General features: G+C 37.9%; 1 protein-coding gene and 1 long non-coding RNA gene across 11 annotated transcripts in view; both read left to right on the forward strand.

Moving 5' to 3' along the window:
• Positions 1-18,563, forward strand: part of ZFHX4 (zinc finger homeobox 4) — a 183,338-nt gene that overhangs the window by 122,957 nt on the left and 41,818 nt on the right. The window lies entirely within an intron of this gene.
• Positions 439-13,098, forward strand: LOC310766879. Its single transcript, XR_014550493.1, has 3 exons — positions 439-1,055; positions 1,302-3,061; positions 9,178-13,098. It is a non-coding gene; the product is annotated as an uncharacterized lncRNA (long non-coding RNA).

Raw genomic sequence — 18,563 nt, forward strand, 5'->3', positions numbered from 1 at the left:
AGAACCATGTTTTAGGAACCATTTCCTATTGCAGCTCTAATGTACTCCCAGAGACATTGGCTGGTGTGGTTAAAGGCTGTACTAATGGAATTATTTTCTTTCCCTGTCAGTCCATAAAAATGCTTTTACCCCTTTGATGTTCACATAGTAGCCCTTTTCACAAAGTCACTTCCACAGATAGGCTAAATGCATGGAAGGGAAGAGGCAATACACCTGCTGGCCGTTACTCCAACATTGAACTTTGCTGACCCTGACCCCCACCTCCACCAGCAGTTGAACACTGTACTGAGCTCATCATCTGAAAAGGGGAACATCCAGCGTCAACCTCTATGCTAATGGTAACCATATTTGTGTGGAAGCTTACATACATAAAGTTGTTTGTGGAAAGCCTTCCGCCATTACAGATATTGCACTGAACGCATGGATGTCGGAGTGAAGGCTGGCCAGTCATACTGTGTTGGAACAGGACCAGCAGATGTAGTCCTGTTGGCTTTCTACACGTTCAGCCTATCCAATTTGTAGCTAGAAATTACGGTGCCTTGTGTGTTTCTGCAAACTAGTGAATCTGTTTATTTCATCATAAAGTGGGGAGGGAATTGAACAGAGATTGTTTAATCCATGCACTGGCCTGAAATTACACGGAGGACACTTCCCTTGTGACTGCTTTCCACAGCATTCTGATAATATCCACTTGGAGGAGCCATGTGAGTATAGCAGAATCGTATGAGATGCATCATGCTAACGTGTGTGTGTGTGTGTAAAAAAAGACACATATTGTTATTTACATGTAATCCCACAGTGCTTGTGTGATTCCTCCATTTCTGTGCTTTTAGAGCAGATGGAAAATAGCAACAGGAAAGTCATTCCCATGGTTCCCACCATGAAAAATGAATCTGCTTTTGTAAAATTTGCTCTGGAGACTGGGCTTCATCCAGTCCACAGTTGGTGCAGTGCCTATGTGTAGATGGATACCAACAGGGCACTGCGGATACAGGGCACTATTCCTTCCCCACTTCCACTGCAGGATTCCTTCACCAAGTGAACATAAGAAGCTAGTTACAGAAAGGTAGCCGTGTTGGTCTGCCATAGTCAAAACAAAAAAAATTTTTTTCTTTCCAGTAGCACCTTAAAGACCAACTAAGTTAGTTCTTGGTATGAGCTTTCGTGTGCATGCACACTTCGTCAGATACACAGTGTATCTGACGAAGTGTGCATGCACACGAAAGCTCATACCAAGAACTAACTTAGTTGGTCTTTAAGGTGCTACTGGAAAGAAAAAAATTTTTTTTATAAGAAGCTAGCTTATACTGATGCAGACAGTTGGTCCATCTAGCTAGTAATGTAGTCGTGCAAGTCAAATTCTATTTTAAAAGCTTGTTTTCCCTTTTCCAGGTTCACTCCATCTCAGCTGGCAGTAGTCCTGTTTCTGAATGGAGTTTGGAATAGGGGCAACTTGTGCCAGCTTCCTATACTTAGGAATGCTCTGTAAGACATTAAGTAAAAGGTATTGCTTAGAGTTTGTACATATGCACAGAAACAAACAGAACTCTGTTAATTTCAGTTGCCCGTCTGTTAATAGACAATAATGCAGAATAATAGGCTCCACAAGGAAAAAATGATTACTCTGTGAAAACTAAGAAAAGTAAAAGCATTCATTTGTTTCAAAAATGTATGTTTTATTGGTTAGACCAACCAATGCATATGTACTTCTGTTTAGAAAATACATGTACAAACATGGTTTAAAACAGTTTCTTCTCTTAGTACTTTAAACCATGATTTTAGTGACCTTAATCTCCTGAATTTCAACCAATCCACCAATCTAGAACTAAACATTTAGGACAATTTAAACTGAAGTGGCCATAAAAAGAACACAGGGTGCTTGCTTGAGAAAGTGTAAGTGCACGTAAATCCCATTGAAATTTAATAGGATTTACGTACAGAGCTAAATGCTTAAATCCTGTTAATTCTGATAGGATTAAGGCAGATTTATTTATTTATTTATTGCTCCCAAAACAAATGTTGTGTATTTAAAGGTGCAATAAAATAAGCCTGATTTTTGTTTTGTTTTGCATTTAGATATATAATTTCTGTAGGGTCAGCACCACATTGACTGTTATTTTTTTTCTTCCCCCCCCCAAACTATATAACTAGATAATAAAAACAAATGAACTTTAAAAGTTATGATGTTTTTACCTAATTATACTGTTTCGTTTTACTGCCTCACAGAAAATATATAGGTAATAACCAGGTCAAGCTAAAATACTATTGATTCATTTTACAGACATTTTTAGGCTATGAGAAAAAGAGAACACACAAGAAAGAATACAACACAGTCATGCCTAGGAAAACAAGGCCAGCTAAAGTCATCCTCAGTTAACCCTGCCCCACATCAAATAATACTGTGTTGCTGCACAGGGAAGCTTTTCTCAGTGTACAGCAATCTATTCATTTTGCTGTTGCCTTCCTTTGTCTCTAAACAGAATAATGTAAAGCAAAAGGCAATATGAACAAAAGTTCACCTCCTAAAGCTAGTAAAGGAATGTCTTATTTAAATCAACATTTTTGTTTAGTTTTGTTGCCTTCTGTTTAAATATTGAAAGGCAAAAACAAGATGTTGTCATCACATTACAGACTAAATGTAATAAAAACACATCCCATATACATATGACTGATACTGTATGTTTACATTATATGTTTAACTTACAGTGCAACCCTGGACATATCTACTCAGAAATAAGTTCCATTGAGTTCAATGGGATTAACTCCCGGATAAATATTACAGGATTGCAACCTCAGTATGCAAAATATCCAGAAAATGTAGTATTCTTGCTCCAATAGCATTGATATTCTGTGCATGAATGAGAAATATATAATCTTCTGTTTTCTTCTTGTACATTTGAAGGAAAAAAGTGCCAAATTTTGCCAAATCCTTTGAAATGTGTTTATATCATAATGCACAATAATAGTATGCTTGCTTTTCCAACCAAACTGGAAACTAAGGATGATCTGATGCCTGTTTGCTCAGAAGTCCCATTGTATTCAATAAGGCTCCCTAGTAAGAGTATTGAATCCGACGACTTCCGGAGGCGGCGCGACCGGTAATGGCTGCCTTCTCCGAGTAAGGAGAAGGGAGCTCCGCTGTAAACGGGTCGTCCGCTACGGCGAAGCGGAGACCCATTCAGGAAAACCACAGGTGGCAGAAGCCTGTGGTCTCGGGACCCGGCGGGCGCCAGAAGCAGCCCCCAAAACGTTGAAGGGACCCCGTAAGGGGCTCCGGATCGCGGAGGGGGTAGCGGCGCTGTGGGTCGTTGCGCAAACAGCGAAGTGAAGCCGCATTGCTGTTGCCGGTCAGCGCTGTCCTTTCTTCCTGCAACTTTTCTGAACTTTGGAAACTACAACCCGTGAGTAAATTTGGACATTGAAAACTTTCTGAAACTTTTGTCAACTTTCTGAAACTTTTTGAGAACTTTATGAAACTTTTAAAACTTTTTTAAAAAAGTTGAAATCTGGCTGAAAACGGAGTGAGGATAAGCAGGAAGCCCATCTCCCGCTATACTGAACTTTAAGCAAAGAGCAGGAGGAGTGGAGACAAAAAGTTATGCGTTAACTAAATGCTGGCACCCTGTTAAAGCAGTTTTCTGAGTGAAAGACTTTGAGCTATTGACTTTTGCTGGTCATATTCGGGGTGCACTGATATTCTTCTTCTGTGGCACCAGTGGATTATAAAATAAATAAGAATCTCTGGTGCTGGAGCTGCCTGGATGAGCACCAGTTTGCAACTTTGGATACATTGAATTTAGGTTTTGAAACATTCTGAGTTGGAACTGGATACTTTGAAACTGTTGCAGTCAAGGCACTGTAAGAAACACTGTTTTGCTTTAAGTTTTACTCTGCTAAAAATAATACATTGTGGAGGCGATAGACATGGATTTAAATTTATAAGTTTAACTTGGATTTGATCTTTTCCCTGAAGACGTATTAAGCTCCCTCTAGAGGATTTTGGACTTAAAGCAGTGACTTTGTTTTACTTTCCCTTTCCCGGCCTCTGTTTGACTATTGCATCTGGGACTCTGCTTTCTCATGGGAACAACTTGGATGGACCTTGGATTACAGATAACTTTGGAATGAGTGGCGCAAGGAGAAGAGGAAGGACTAAACAAACAACTCTAACTTTATCTGCAGCCTCACAGCGTAGATCTTCTGTGCCGGCCTTGCCTTCCACTTTGCCTCCAGACATAGAGGCGGCCTCCCTAATACAGGCAGGGGAGGGTGAGACAGAGGAGCTGCACCTGGGAGATATGGCTTCAGGGACAAGTAGCTCTGTCTTGGAGAAAATTTTGGAGAAACTGGAGGCTCTGGACAAGAAGGCTGATTTGCATACAGCTAAAATTGAACAGAACACAGAAAGCTTGAATAAGCTGACTGGACAAGTTGCACAGAATGCCCAGTCTATTGGAGAATTAAAGGAGGCTGTAGGTGAAAATCGTAAACTGGCTGAAGATACTAGTCAAAGATTGGAAGAACTTGAGAAAGAAGTAAGACCACTCAGCAAACAAGTTGGAGAACATCAGATTTACTTTTTGATGACAGAACTGCGAAACAGGGAGACCAACTTGAGGATACGGTCAATACCAGAGGTGGAAGAAGATAATTTTATTGAATTTCTAACTAAGGAATTTGCCAAGTTTTGGAAGTTAGAGGAAAAAGACTTTAAAATTGTATCTGCTTTCAGGCTTGGCAGAGTCAGAAGGACAGAGAAGCCCAGAGATTGTTTGATAACACTGAGATCAAAGGAGGAAAGGGACAAGATTTTGGGCCTGCACTACGAAAAGTCACTAGACATTTTGGGCAAGAGAATTGAAATCTACAAGGACATTCCTAAGCAGTTGCTGGACCTTAGATCTAACTACACGGAATTGGCAAGACTGTTGAGAAGCAACGCAATTATCTTCAGGTGGGAGTTTCCACAAGGATTATCCTTTACCTACAGAGGGAGAAAGATCAAAATCAAAACAGTGGAAGATAGAGACAAGTTTTTGGGAGCACACGGAGAAGACCTCCACAAAGGACTTGGATTGCCAGCGCCAGAACTTCCAGGGGAGCCCGCCCCCTCGGATCCTCAAGGATCGGAGAACAAGGTACCACCCCAGAAAGAATAACCAGACCTATCCAGGATGTCTCTGCAGCTTTTGAGTTGGAACATAAATGGCTGTAACAGTCCCGAAAAAAGGTCTAAAATTTTTCATATTTTAAAAAAGGAACAATTGGACATTATATGCTTACAAGAAACACATGTGATTAGGCTCCATAGAAAGGTGTTAATAAATAAAAGGCTTGGTCAAGAATTTATATCATCGGATACAGTTAAAAAGAGAGGTGTAGTGATCTATGCAAAAGAGAGCCTTTCACCAAAATTTCTTTTTAAAGATGAAAGTGGAAGAATCCTCGCAATAGAAGTACAGTATCAAGGAGAAAAAATTTTGATATTAGGAATTTATGCTCCAAATGAAGGAAAATCGGATTTTTATAAGAAGTTGCACGAGATCATGCTGGATTATCTGGATTACAACAACGTTATCATGATGGGGGACATGAACGGGGTCGTATCAACAAATATGGATAAGTCACAGAACCAGAACATTACTAAAGAGGGAAGACTACCTAAGACCTTTTTTGAAATGACTGACAATATGGACTGGGTTGACATCTGGAGAGTTAGAAACCCCCTGGGAAGAGAAGGAACATTCTTTTCTGAAGCTCAACTGACTTGGACACGAATCGACCAAATATGGATAACTAGAAGTCTGGCACCTAAGGTGAGGAAGGTGGAAATCTGCCCCAAAACATGCTCCGACCATAACGCCTTGAGAATGGATATGACATTGATCCCAATCGGCTCCTTTAGATGGAAGATGAATGATGGCCTGTTTAGAGATCAAAGAATTGTAAAGAAGGCCCAAAAAACCTTAAAGGACTATTTTGAGATTAATTTGAACACTACGGTGGAAAAAAGAACTATCTGGGATGCAAGTAAAGCTGTGATGAGAGGGTTCTTGATTCAACAGAATTCCTTAAAGAAAAGACTGCAAAATGAAAAGAAAGATAAAATTCTGGAAAGTATCAAAGAGTTGGAGAAGAAGTTAAGATCTAACCCGAAGTCCCAACCGATTCTGAGAGAAATTAAACTTTATCAGGCGCAATATTCCAAGCTGATAAATCAGGAAATAGAATGGAAGATTAAAACAATGAAACAAAAAACTTTTGAATCGGCAAATAAATGTGGGAAACTGCTAGCTTGGCAGTTGAAAAGGAGACAAAGATTAAATACAGTAACAAACTTAGAGGTTGAAGGAAGGAACATTCAGAACCCAGGAGAGATTAGAAAGTGCTTCCAGAGGTATTTTAAAAAGTTATATACTCAAGGGCCACAAGATGAAATAGAGATTACACAATTTTTGGAGAGAAATGGATTAGCAAAGCTGTCAGAAGAAAATAGAACAATTTTAAATGGCAAAATAACACGACAAGAGATTGAACAGGCCATCCTGAGTCTGAAACAGGGCAAATCACCAGGGCCAGATGGACTGACCTCTAACTACTATAAGATATTGAAGGATTATTTGATACAACCTTTGTTGGAGATCAGTAATGAAATAATGGAGGGGAAGAAGGCGCCTGAATCGTGGAAAGAAGCATTTATCACATTGATTCCAAAGTCAGAAACTGAAAAGACACAACTCAAGAATTACCGTCCCATCTCCCTTTTAAATGTGGATTACAAAATATTTGCAGATGTTTTGGCACGAAGATTTAAGAAAGTTTTAAGTGAGATAATCCATAAAGACCAGGCAGGCTTTCTCCCGGGCAGACATATGTTTACTAACACAAGGAACATCATAGACATATTGGAACTTTTACAAACAAACATAAACACTAAAGCAGTTTTAATTTTTATAGACGCGGAGAAAGCCTTTGACAACATTTCTTGGAAATTTATGAAGGGGAATTTAAAAGAAATGGGAGTGGGACGGGGGTTTGAGAACGGGATTGAGGCAATATATTCAGAACAAAAGGCTAAACTGATAGTTAACAATGTGGTTACAGAAGAGTTTAAAATTGAAAAAGGTACACGACAAGGCTGCCCGATTTCCCCATTACTGTTTATTTCGGTTCTGGAAGTGCTCCTGAATATGATTAGGGGGGACCGGTTGGTGGAAGGGATTCAGGTCGGAGCGAAACAATATAAACTTAAAGCTTTTGCAGATGACCTAGTTCTGACACTACAGGAGCCGGAGTCTAGTTTGAAAAGAGTACTACAACTGATTCAAAACTTTGGTCGAGTGGCAGGATTTAAGCTAAATAAGCAAAAAACTAAAGTTTTGGGGAAAAACATGACAGATATTGAGTTGGAACAGCTTCAGAAAGAGACAGAACTAAATGTGGTTAAAAAAGTTAAATACCTAGGGGTAAACATAACAGCAAAAAATCTGAGTTTATTTAAAGATAATTATGAAAAATGTTGGTCAGAGATTAAGAGAGACTTGGATAGTTGGTCAAGATTAAAACTTTCTTTGTTAGGCCGAATAGCTGCCATCAAGATGAATGTATTGCCAAAAATGTTATTTTTGTTTCAGACATTGCAGATTGTAGACAAGACAGAGTGCTTCCGGAAGTGGCAGAAAGATATTTCTAAATTTGTCTGGCAGGGCAAAAAGCCCAGAATCAAATTTAAAATATTAACAGATGCGAAAGAAAGAGGGGGCTTTGCCCTGCCAGATTTAAAGTTGTATTATGAAGCTGCAGCTTTCTGCTGGTTAAAAGATTGGTTACTTCTTGAAGATACGGATGTCTTGGATTTGGAAGGTTTTAATAATGCGTTTGGATGGCATGCATATTTATGGTATGATAAAGCTAAGATAAATAAGGCCTTCAAGAACCATATTGTCAGAAAATCAGTTTTTAATGTCTGGACAAAATATAAAGACTTACTGGAGAATAAAACTCCGAGGTGGCTGTCACCCCTGGAGGCTAAGGCTCGGAAAAGAGCCAATATGGAGGCCAACTGGCCAAAATATTGGGAGATAATAGAAAAGGATGGTGACAACTGGAAATTGCAGAGTTTAGAAAAGATGAGAGATAAAGTGCGAGACTGGTTACACTATGCTCAGATTAAAGAAGTGTTTAAAAATGACAAAAAGCTAGGATTCCAAGTGGAAAAGTCAAAGTTAGAAACTGAACTGTTAGAACCTAAGACTAAGGTACTTTCAAGAATGTATAACTTGCTGCTGAAATGGAACACACATGACGAAATGGTAAAATCAACAATGATAAAATGGGCGCAGGATATTGGGTATAATATTATGTTTGAAGATTGGGAAAGGTTGTGGACCTCTGGGCTGAACTTCACTGCATGTAATGCGTTGAAGGAAAATGTGATGAAAATGATGTATAGATGGTACATGACCCCTGTTAAACTGGCTAAAATATACCATTCGTCTGATAGCAAATGTTGGAAATGTAAGGAAAATGAAGGAACATTTTTTCACCTCTGGTGGACCTGCCCTAGAGTGAAGGCCTTTTGGGAGAAGATATATAATGAATTAAAAAAGGTGTTTAAATACACCTTTACTAAGAAATCAGAGGCCTTTCTCCTGGGTATTGTCGGCCAGAGTGTGTTAAAAGAGGACAGAACATTCTTTTTGTACGCAACAACAGCAGCAAGAATATTAATTGCCAAGAATTGGAAAACTCAGGAGCTACCCACTGTGGAAGAATGGCAGATGCAACTGATGGACTATATGCAATTAGCCGAGATGACCGGCAGAATTCGAGACCAGGGAGAAGAAAGGATGGAAGAAGACTGGAGGAAATTTAAGATTTATTTACAAAAATATTGTAATTTGGCTGAGTGCTGAATTGGATGCCAGTGCAGACAATTGTCTACCATTAAATTAGATTTAAGGCTGAATTATATGTCAAACCAAATTAAGATTATTAATTAAGATGAGGTAAATGATAATTTGTTTGAAATTAATTTAATAATGATGTAAGTGTATGCGGGAGGTGTGGGGGAGTCCCATGTAACAATTGAGAGATGTTAAATGGACAATGATAAGTGCTTATCTAATATATGCTTTATTTGAAAACTTTAATAAATATATTATAAAAAAAAAAAAGAGTATTGAATCCTAAGGTTGCAGACCTTCACCTGAGACCAAGTCCCACCGAACATGATTTACTACCAAGTAAATGGATGTAAGATTGTACTGCACACCTCTCTTTAAAATATTTCCACACACATAAGCATGACACAACACATACTGTATCTATTTGACCTCCCCCAACCTGCACGCATTACATTTGTGTATTTGAACACTCTAAAACACAAAATTCTAGTACCATCCTTAAAAATACCTTTGATATATATTTAATGAAAGACACTGAATGTTAGTTAACAGCAACAGCAAGCAAAGACTGCATTCATTTTACATTCATGTTACATACACACAATGTATTTTTTCACTTTAGTAAGCATAGTTTTGTCAGGGTATGTTTCTGGGAGAAGTCTTCCTGCTTTTATTTTAAGAGAATTAAAAATCATAAAATACCTTACCTTTTAGTATATCTGTAAATGCTCTTGGTTTTCTGTGTTTTCCATGTACCGTACATTCCTTCATCTTGCACTACTATACACTGAGAAGAACTAGCGAGTTAAAGCCCGATGACGCTAACGAATCCCAGCGCAAATGACTGAATCAATAGAAAACCAGCCACTGCTGTTTAAGTGTATCGATAAATGTACCTTTATTTTCTCTTGAATGGATAAGTGTCGCAGTTAAGAGTCCTATAGATCTCTTAATTGAAAGTTAATTTTAAATCAATAAGGAGTCATTTAAATATTGATCAACTCTTTCTACACGAATTGTTAGCTGATTTTTTTTCGCAACAACTTTGTTTAAATGCAATCAATAGCCCACAATCAGTGCATTCCATAAAAAAATTGACAGATGTTCCCAAAATGCCTGCTAGGCATAAAGTTATCTGTTTACATATGCAATACAGGCATTTAAGGCCTCTTTCAGGAGTATACAGGTAGGCTTATCCTTAGAGAAAAATGTTCATAAATGTCAGATACTGGTATTCATAGGGACTTTTACTTCGATTTAAATAAAGTTGGGATTAAAAGGAAGTTGTTTCATTGGCTAGGATCCAGTGAACAACACAAGTAGTTTCATGTGTCCAAGCGTTGAATGGCTGTTTTCTGAGCCCCAACTTTTGAAATTTCAAGGACTTTCAAAGGCAGTTTGTGGAATGGCATAGGAATCTGCAATATATAAGACACTAAACCCTCTGGCGTGTCTAAAGTAGCCCTTTGGATCCTAGCAAGTGCATAAAACTATAATACCATACTATAATACAAATAATAACAGCAACAACAAGTACACATCGTTCATTTTAAATGTTCAAAGCTTTTAACATGCATTCCTTACAGCAGACCTTTTAGATAAGTTAGCATTATTATCTCCATATTGCAGATGTGGGACTGAAGCTGAGAGACTAATGGCTTGCCTAAGGCTACCTAGTGTGTTCATGGCTGAGGTAATATTTGAACTGGTGACTTCTCAGCTCACAATCTTAAAATTGTATTTAGATGGAGAAAATGCATATGCATAATTATTTGACATTGATTCTAAACTGATTTCCATAATATAATTGATTGATAAAAGAGAATTATCTGTACGCAATTATGATGTTTTGGGGTTAGCATATTCTTCCATGTTTTATCTTATTATTTAGATATTGCACCTTTCTTCCTTAACCTTATATATCCATAATTTCTCCTCTTTCAATTTGTTATGAAGGCATTTTGCTAAGAGGATACAAATTTCATTTCTTGATATTGTTCTTGAGTAGCTTAAGAAAACTGCTATACATAATTTTGTGCATACCTAAAAATAAGGGCTCTCTTGCTTTGCTTTCCATAGTATTTTTGTGATTCAGCATCAGGCTAAAATGGATACTATTAACATAATATTGCTGCACATTAGAACTTGTCATTAAATAGGCCATGTAGATTGTGTGAACAGGCAACGACCAACTAACATGTGTCTGAAAGACATGCATGTGTACATGGTGCCGAACCCAGAAGTGACCAGAAATGTCACAAAACATGTCACTAAAAGGATGGAAGGGGGGCAGAGTGGGGGGTATGCGGGGACCAGGAACAGAACCCCTGTATGAAATAGGGTTGACTGTATTGGTGTTCTATTTTTGTTTATTTGTAGAAATGTTTGTAATTAAATCTGTAATTAAAGTAAATTGAATCTAGAATAAAATCACTACATTCTTAGAGGTAACACAATCTATTTTTAGAAATTGAATGTGATCCAGAAATAGAACAGGAAATATTTCCATTGAAATATGGTGGGTACAACTAATTGTAGCAAATTATTACCAACAGCGTTTCAGTGTATGCTTTTATATTTGATAGTGTATGTTTGTAAATCACCTTGAGATGCATGTAGAATGTGATTGATTGATTGGTTAATAAATAGTATTTATTATTATTTATAATAGTGATAGAACTGGTAACTTAAAATGTGGTAAAGCAAAATATTTTGGTTGTCTTGCACTTGACTAATAGATGACCACAGGCAATTATTTTGCTTCAGCACCTATTAAGATACCAGTACTACCAGTATATCCCCCTGCAGGATGCTCATTGTAAGCTGTTAAGGCAGGGGTAGAGAACCTTTGTTCCTAAAGATGTTGCTGGACTCGCAACTCCCATAGGCTCTAGCCAGCACAGCGAATGCTCAAGGATGATGGGAGTTGTAGTTCAACAGCATCTGGAGGATCACAGGTTCTCCACACCTGTGTTAGGTGCGTTCACGATCCAATTTTCTTTCTTCCCCTAGCCTTCCATTTCCCTTTATTTCTGAAGTGATGCATACACAGGGAGTACCCCAGGAAGCTACTTCCTTGGGTCGACCTGTTTCACTTCAATCACTTGAGTTTGCTATTGCAGTGATCCTGTTCAGGGTTCCAGCCAGCCAGCCATGCCCTCTTCTATGATATTCCACCCATTACTCTCCCCACACTTTCCCATTCCCCACCAGCCAGCCAGCATTAGGTGCTCATTAAGAATACCCAACCCTTATTAGGCTGTTGGCGGAGGGTTCCAAAGATTTCTTCCAATGTAGGGACTATCTCAAGCCTTTAGTTGTGGTGCTCCAGTCCAGCCTTGTAGTTTTAAAGCAAACACCTTCATGTACACATGGAGTTTCTATGTGCAGCTTTTAATAACACTGAAGGGCTTAAGGAAGAATCCACAGTGCTTTATATTTGCAGAAAAACATTTTCTTTTTATGAGAGATTAAGAAAATGTACATAGTTTCTAGCCCTGCATTCTAGACTCGAAGGCAGTAAAGTTTTTCTATTAGTACAAAAACATTTCAGTATTCTGCGACTCTTGATGTTGTTAATCCTGTTACTGTCCTCTTCATGCAACATTTCTCAGTCCTTTTTATTCCATTTTCTGCCTTTGAATAGCTGCGTTAAAAGCAAAGATTAAAAAGAAATGGGGAGATATCATTAGTTCATATGCATACAGGTTCAGCTTGTGGAGACGGTGCTTCTAGGATTGGCTTCAAGTTGTGTGACTGATAGATCTTATTTGTCTGATAGAGTTGACCAGGTGAAATAGAGCTACAGCTGGTTACTTCATTAGGTCCTCTCATTGATTGAACCCTGCTGAAGTGATGCAGCAGGCTCCTGAGATAACTGCTGGTAATAGAACAAAATGAATTCTTATCACAGAGATTGGAAAGGCCATTAACCCTGGCCTCCAATGCTTTTCAGAGGTCACAGACAGGAAGCCAAGCGGTGACTGGGAAAACTGTTTTCTGTCTAACTACAGGTCACATTAGAAGGGGTGTGTGTGACTTTTTTTTACCCTTCGGCATTTGTGCAGATGAAATGTGATGTTGGTGTTAATAATAAGCTGTAAATATTAGAAGGAAAAGAAAAACAGTGAAAATGCAGGGATTTTTTGTCAATAAATCCTCAATAAAAGGCCATTGTTACTGCCCGTTTTGCGTCACATATATGAAAGGAGAAAGCGCAAAGTTTTTCATATAAAAAAGAAAACAGAACATGTTTGGCATAGTTTTATATTAAATGCCTTTTCATCCGAGATGAAGGTTATAATTGCTTGCCTCTTCACTTGCTTTTGCCAGCAAGTTCATCTGTGAATTAGTGCAGGACCTGTTTGCCTTTCACCTGGTTGAGAAGGGTATATATCTAAGTAACAGACCTATAATTTACATTTAATGCAACCTTTCAATTGACCAAGAGCCCACAACCTAAGCCCCCATCTCACAGCTGTGGACTTTCCCACATTTGTCAAGTCAATGCCATTCTGGGATAAGCTAGAAGAAATCATCCATTTAAAGGCAGTACTGCACATGACATTTTTTTCTAACCCTGAAGACAAATTTTCTTAATGGTGTGTGTGTGTGTGAGAGAGAGAGAGAGAGAGAGTTTTATTATTGCAAGTTTGGGGAGAAACAATATGGACCCTGCTCCATAAAATGCAATTGATTTCTCACCTTCTTTACTGATATATAGAAATATATTAGCGAGGTTGTTTATATGCCATACTTTAAAAGAAATGTTCTACATGAGAGTATTCCAAATTCTAAAGTATTAGTGATAATTAAACTTCTATTATTTTTTTTTAAAAAATACTATTATTCTGCTAAGTGATAAGGAGGAATAAAGGCCAGTGAAGGCATGCAACCTCCCTCAAATCTCTACCATGGAAGATCCTGGTCAGTTCAACCACCATACAGTCACTGCCTACATGCTTTCAACTTCAGACCCTAACTTGGATCTCCACATGTCTATTGGTGCTACTGAACAATGAATTGGGGAACAGTGAATTGATGCTTCTGAACAATGGGGTACCATCCAAACCCATGAATGTAAATTAAAATTTTGCTGGTAACCACAACTGGATGTGAATTGCATCCTTTGTAAAGAAGGATCAAACCATTGCAGGAAATTCTGCTATATAATCTGTCTCTTTCCAGTCTCTCATTTCTTACAGCAGGGGGTGGGGAATAGGATCTGGCTGGCAGGTTGGATCCTGGCCTTGTCTACCCCCTCAGGCCATTTTGACAGGTGGACAGTGTTGCCCATCTGTCAGTCACAATGATGTCAGATGACCCACAGGTAAAACACTTCTCTTGCAGGCAAAGCTCTGCACATGAAGGTGATTTGAATTCAAGCTGGGGATGCAAAGGAAACAATAATTAACAAGTATACTTCCTTAAGCACCATACAAATTAATGTCTTTGCATTTATGAAGAATATCACAGATAAAAGATAGTCATGTAATTTGTGTTTTACAGTAGGAATACAGGAGAAAGAACTCCATGATTATGTCAGTTGTGTAATCAAGGACTAGTTTCTGCCATTTCCAGAAAGATCTCTTATGAATCCTTGATAAGCTCCTTCTAACTCCCAGCCCCCAAGCAGGTTTAGCTTTGACAAGCTACATTTAAGAAATACTGTATTTTCTTTTAGGGTTAAGTTATTTGACCATGGTAGCTGTAGCTGTGAACTAAATAATTTTATACTGGCTGATTTCACAACCCTAAATTGTTCATTTCTTTCTTTATTTCATTTAGGGACTTTAAGTAACAATAACTTGAGCCATATATTCAGTTTTCATAAAGAATTCAGTGAAATAGCATTATAGGTATAAGGTGGCTAAGCTAATGCATTTTTCTATCTGACATAATTCACCATTTGGGGAATATAAGTTGTGGTGTTTTTTATTATTTGGCTGCATTCCACATAAACTGATTACTACAGGACCTTGTAAGGCTATATTTGCTGACAGACCCTTATTGTTAGGATTTGTTTAAGTAAAAAGGACCTAAAATATTGTAAGAACAATTGAGAAGCAGATAATGCTTTAAGCACAACTCTTAAATCAGAAACCTTCATAGTCATATGGTACTTAGATAGCTGAGTCACATGGTGTTCCTACTAAGTTCTGTTAAATCAAGTCTGATTTTAGTCCTATAAAATCAGGGGGATCAAACCATTTCTATTTTTCTGGATTGAATTTGTGCCTACTCAGTAAAGATGAGCTTTCCATATTATCAGCATTCATTTTAAGAACTTTATTTACCTTTGTGTTTGAGTGTCTGTAATGGCTAAATCTTTCCCCCACAGAATACTGAGATAAAAGTTTAAGGAAACCATCTTTGAACTGTTAACTTTATGTGATATTGGTAAAGTTCTGCTGGATTAAATGGTCATGGAGGAAATTTTAAGTGTAGATGATATACATTTAATACACATGTTTCAGCACCCACCCACACTCCATGACCGGGCATATATATGCATTTTAAATTTGATTTAATAAATAAATGGCAGGACTCTGCTTCTGTGTTTGTTGCAAGGTAACTAGCCATTGAAGCAATTGTGAGCCATCCACACTTAAATGGGCCGTTTTGCCCTTTCTGCAGGACAGTACACATATAATTTCTTGGAGCTGCAAATTTAACAGAGCTCTGTACTTTGTATCAAATTAGTATACACATTTTGGATCACACTTCTAACCTTGGAGTTTTTTGCAATACTGTAACATTCTTGTGTTATACTTCAAAGAAAATTGTGTGTGTTGTTTGAACAAATTAATCACTTTTCATGAGTAAGCCGTATGTTGCGCATCTGACAAAATATACTTCAAATTATAGGGAAGCTATGTACATACACCACATATTTAAAGCACACTCTCCCTCCTTCCCACCTTCCAAAAAATAATCGTAAGAACTGTAAAGAGTCCCTCAATGAGCACCCTTAACAAACTCCAGGATTCTTGGAGGGAGGGCTTTAAATATATGGTGCATGCATAGTCTGAGTTACTTTTTTCTGAATCGACTTGTGGATAGTTTTTGTTTGTTTGGCAACTGCATCTTCATAGTTATTACAGTCATGATTCTTGTGTCTTTTTTCTTCCATAATATTTGAAGTGTAAATAATATATATGCATTGAATCAGTCCTGCTTTTAATTTAGTGTTTTGTTGGAGTGCTAGGAATTGTTTATTACTTTTTGTAACTATAATCTACTTTTTTAAAAAAATTAGTTATTTGCAATTTATTGATGTATGTCTTGACATTGCAGGAGCAATAGTATGATGGGCCTTCTTCAAATTTACTGAAATGAGAGATTACAGAACTCAAACATCCTGAAGTTCATATTTGGTAGCATTCTCCCATGTTATCCATTGAAGTTATTTATTTTCCTTGTAGCTAGTTAAAGAAACATCACATTGATTATTTGCTTATAGACAAAATATTCCACACTAACAAAAATAATCTTGGATTGGTTTGTGTGTTTGTCTTTGACAGACCTGGTATAATTGTTATCTGATAAAATCCCCAAAGAAACCTTTTTCATATACCTTTATTATATTTCTTCTGGCATACATTTCCCAAAGGATGCAATGAGAAATGGATTCCCTTCTCTGCATACCATCAAGTTCACAGTCTGTTATATAGAAAGCAGTGTTAGCTTTCTTACCTGATGAATACACTGGGTGTGTTTTGAAAAAGATAGGGATGCTTTCTTAGGGAAGTGCACTAGGAGAGGTTGATCTGCTATTCACAGACACACATGGCTGGGCAAACAGCAAATATAGCCTAATAGTTGTTCAGGAGCGAGGCTGCAGGTATTCTGTTGTCAATAGCCAGGAGAAAACGTGTTACACTGGACAAGCTTGAACAGTTTATGAAGGAAGATTCACACTTGCTCAGTTGCAATGCCTGCAAGAGGCATGGTTCAAGTATCCTGAGGCAGCGCAAAATTATAACATACTTTGAATACACAACCTTTACGTGCTTTCATCAAGTGCTGTATCGTCTGGCTTTGGCCTAGGTCCAACTAAGGGATAGGTATTTTTAAAGCACCGTTTTGAGGTCCCAACTCTTTCCTTGCTTCAGGCTAGGACTACAGCCTGCAGGGTACCCTGAAGGGATCTGGTTTGAAAAGTGTCTTGCCTCATCTACGACTCTGGGTCCTCAGAAGACAAGGCAACCTAAACTTTAAAGCTTAGCGTGTAGTCTTGCCATTTGAGGCACCTTAGACATATATTTATTTCCTTAGCTCAAAGTGTAAGTAATGTGATAGTGATCTGACACAGTTCTGCCTACACACACACACACACACACACACACACACACACACACACACGTTCTGACACCAAAGAAGGCTCTAATGAAGATAGTTGACAGCTTAAAAAGCATGCACTCATATTTTGGGTACAAGCAAGATTGCTAAAATTTTAGTCATAAAATATTTAGCAACCAGTAAAGCATTTCTGTGCCATTGCTTTTCAAATCAAATCTGTACTGATTTTCCCCTAATTTGTATGCTATTTTTAAACTGTTTGCTTCACTCATAATTCTGCCTTTCAAGTGAAATTGTGAGGCAGAAAAGCAGCTAAAGTAGTTCCCCATTTTTAAGTATATAAGAAGTATTTTGCTAGATCAGACCAAAGCCCAGATTTTTTTCTCGAGTGTCAGGTTCCCTTGGTCCTGCATTCCATCTCCATCTCACCCCAAGAAAATGGCAAGGCATGTCAAGCAAGGCATGACAGGGATAGCTACGCTTCTATTAGATATGTACCATCACAGCAAATCATAGAAATGTAGAGTTGGAAGGGACCATGAGGGTCATCTAGTCCAACCCCTGCAGTGCGGCAATCTTTTTCCCAACATGGGGCCTGAACCCACAACCCAGAGATTAAGAGCCTCATGCTCTACTGACTGAGCTATATCCCCTGTGTAAATAAATTCTGCTTTGTTCGTTGTTTTGTTTTTCCGTTACCTAAACTTAATTTTATTGGACAAGTCCAGATTTTAGTATTTTGACACAAAACGTATTGTCTCTATTCTGTTCATGTTATTCAAAATTGTGTAACCATCTGTCTCATTTCCCTTAGTAGCCTTTTTTTCTGAACCAAAAATGACTGAAGTTTCTGAATGAGCCTTAAAGGTGTTCTATCACCAACACCCAATAAATTCAAATGATATTTTCCTCCAAGCTTTTGTACCGAAGACTGATAAAAGTAATTTATTTAGCTCCCCACCCCCAATTTCTCTGACTTCATTTAGCCATTCTTATTTACCTTTTTGTCTAATGGTCTCACAATTTATGCTTCTACATAGAAATTTATTCTTCAAATTGCATCTTTGCTTGGCTTATTTTAAATTTAAATTTAAAAGACCTTGTGCTTTCCCTTGTTTTCTTCATTTGGGTAAAGATAGGCTGAAATCCATAGTGTGTAACACAAAAGTTTTTCTAAACTAGCCCATCATGCTACCTGAGCAAGACTGTGCTGTGCACTAAAAATGGAAGCCCTGGAACAAAATTTCAAAACATAACACTATATATTTTCTGCACAAACAGGGAGTTAGATTGGAGGACCTTTGAGGTACCTTTCAAATATATGATTTTGTGTAGCCAATTTGGTTCAGATGTGAA

The sequence above is a fragment of the Podarcis filfolensis genome, assembly GCF_964270895.1.
Source record: "Podarcis filfolensis genome assembly, chromosome: 7".
Lineage (NCBI taxonomy): Eukaryota > Metazoa > Chordata > Lepidosauria > Squamata > Lacertidae > Podarcis > Podarcis filfolensis.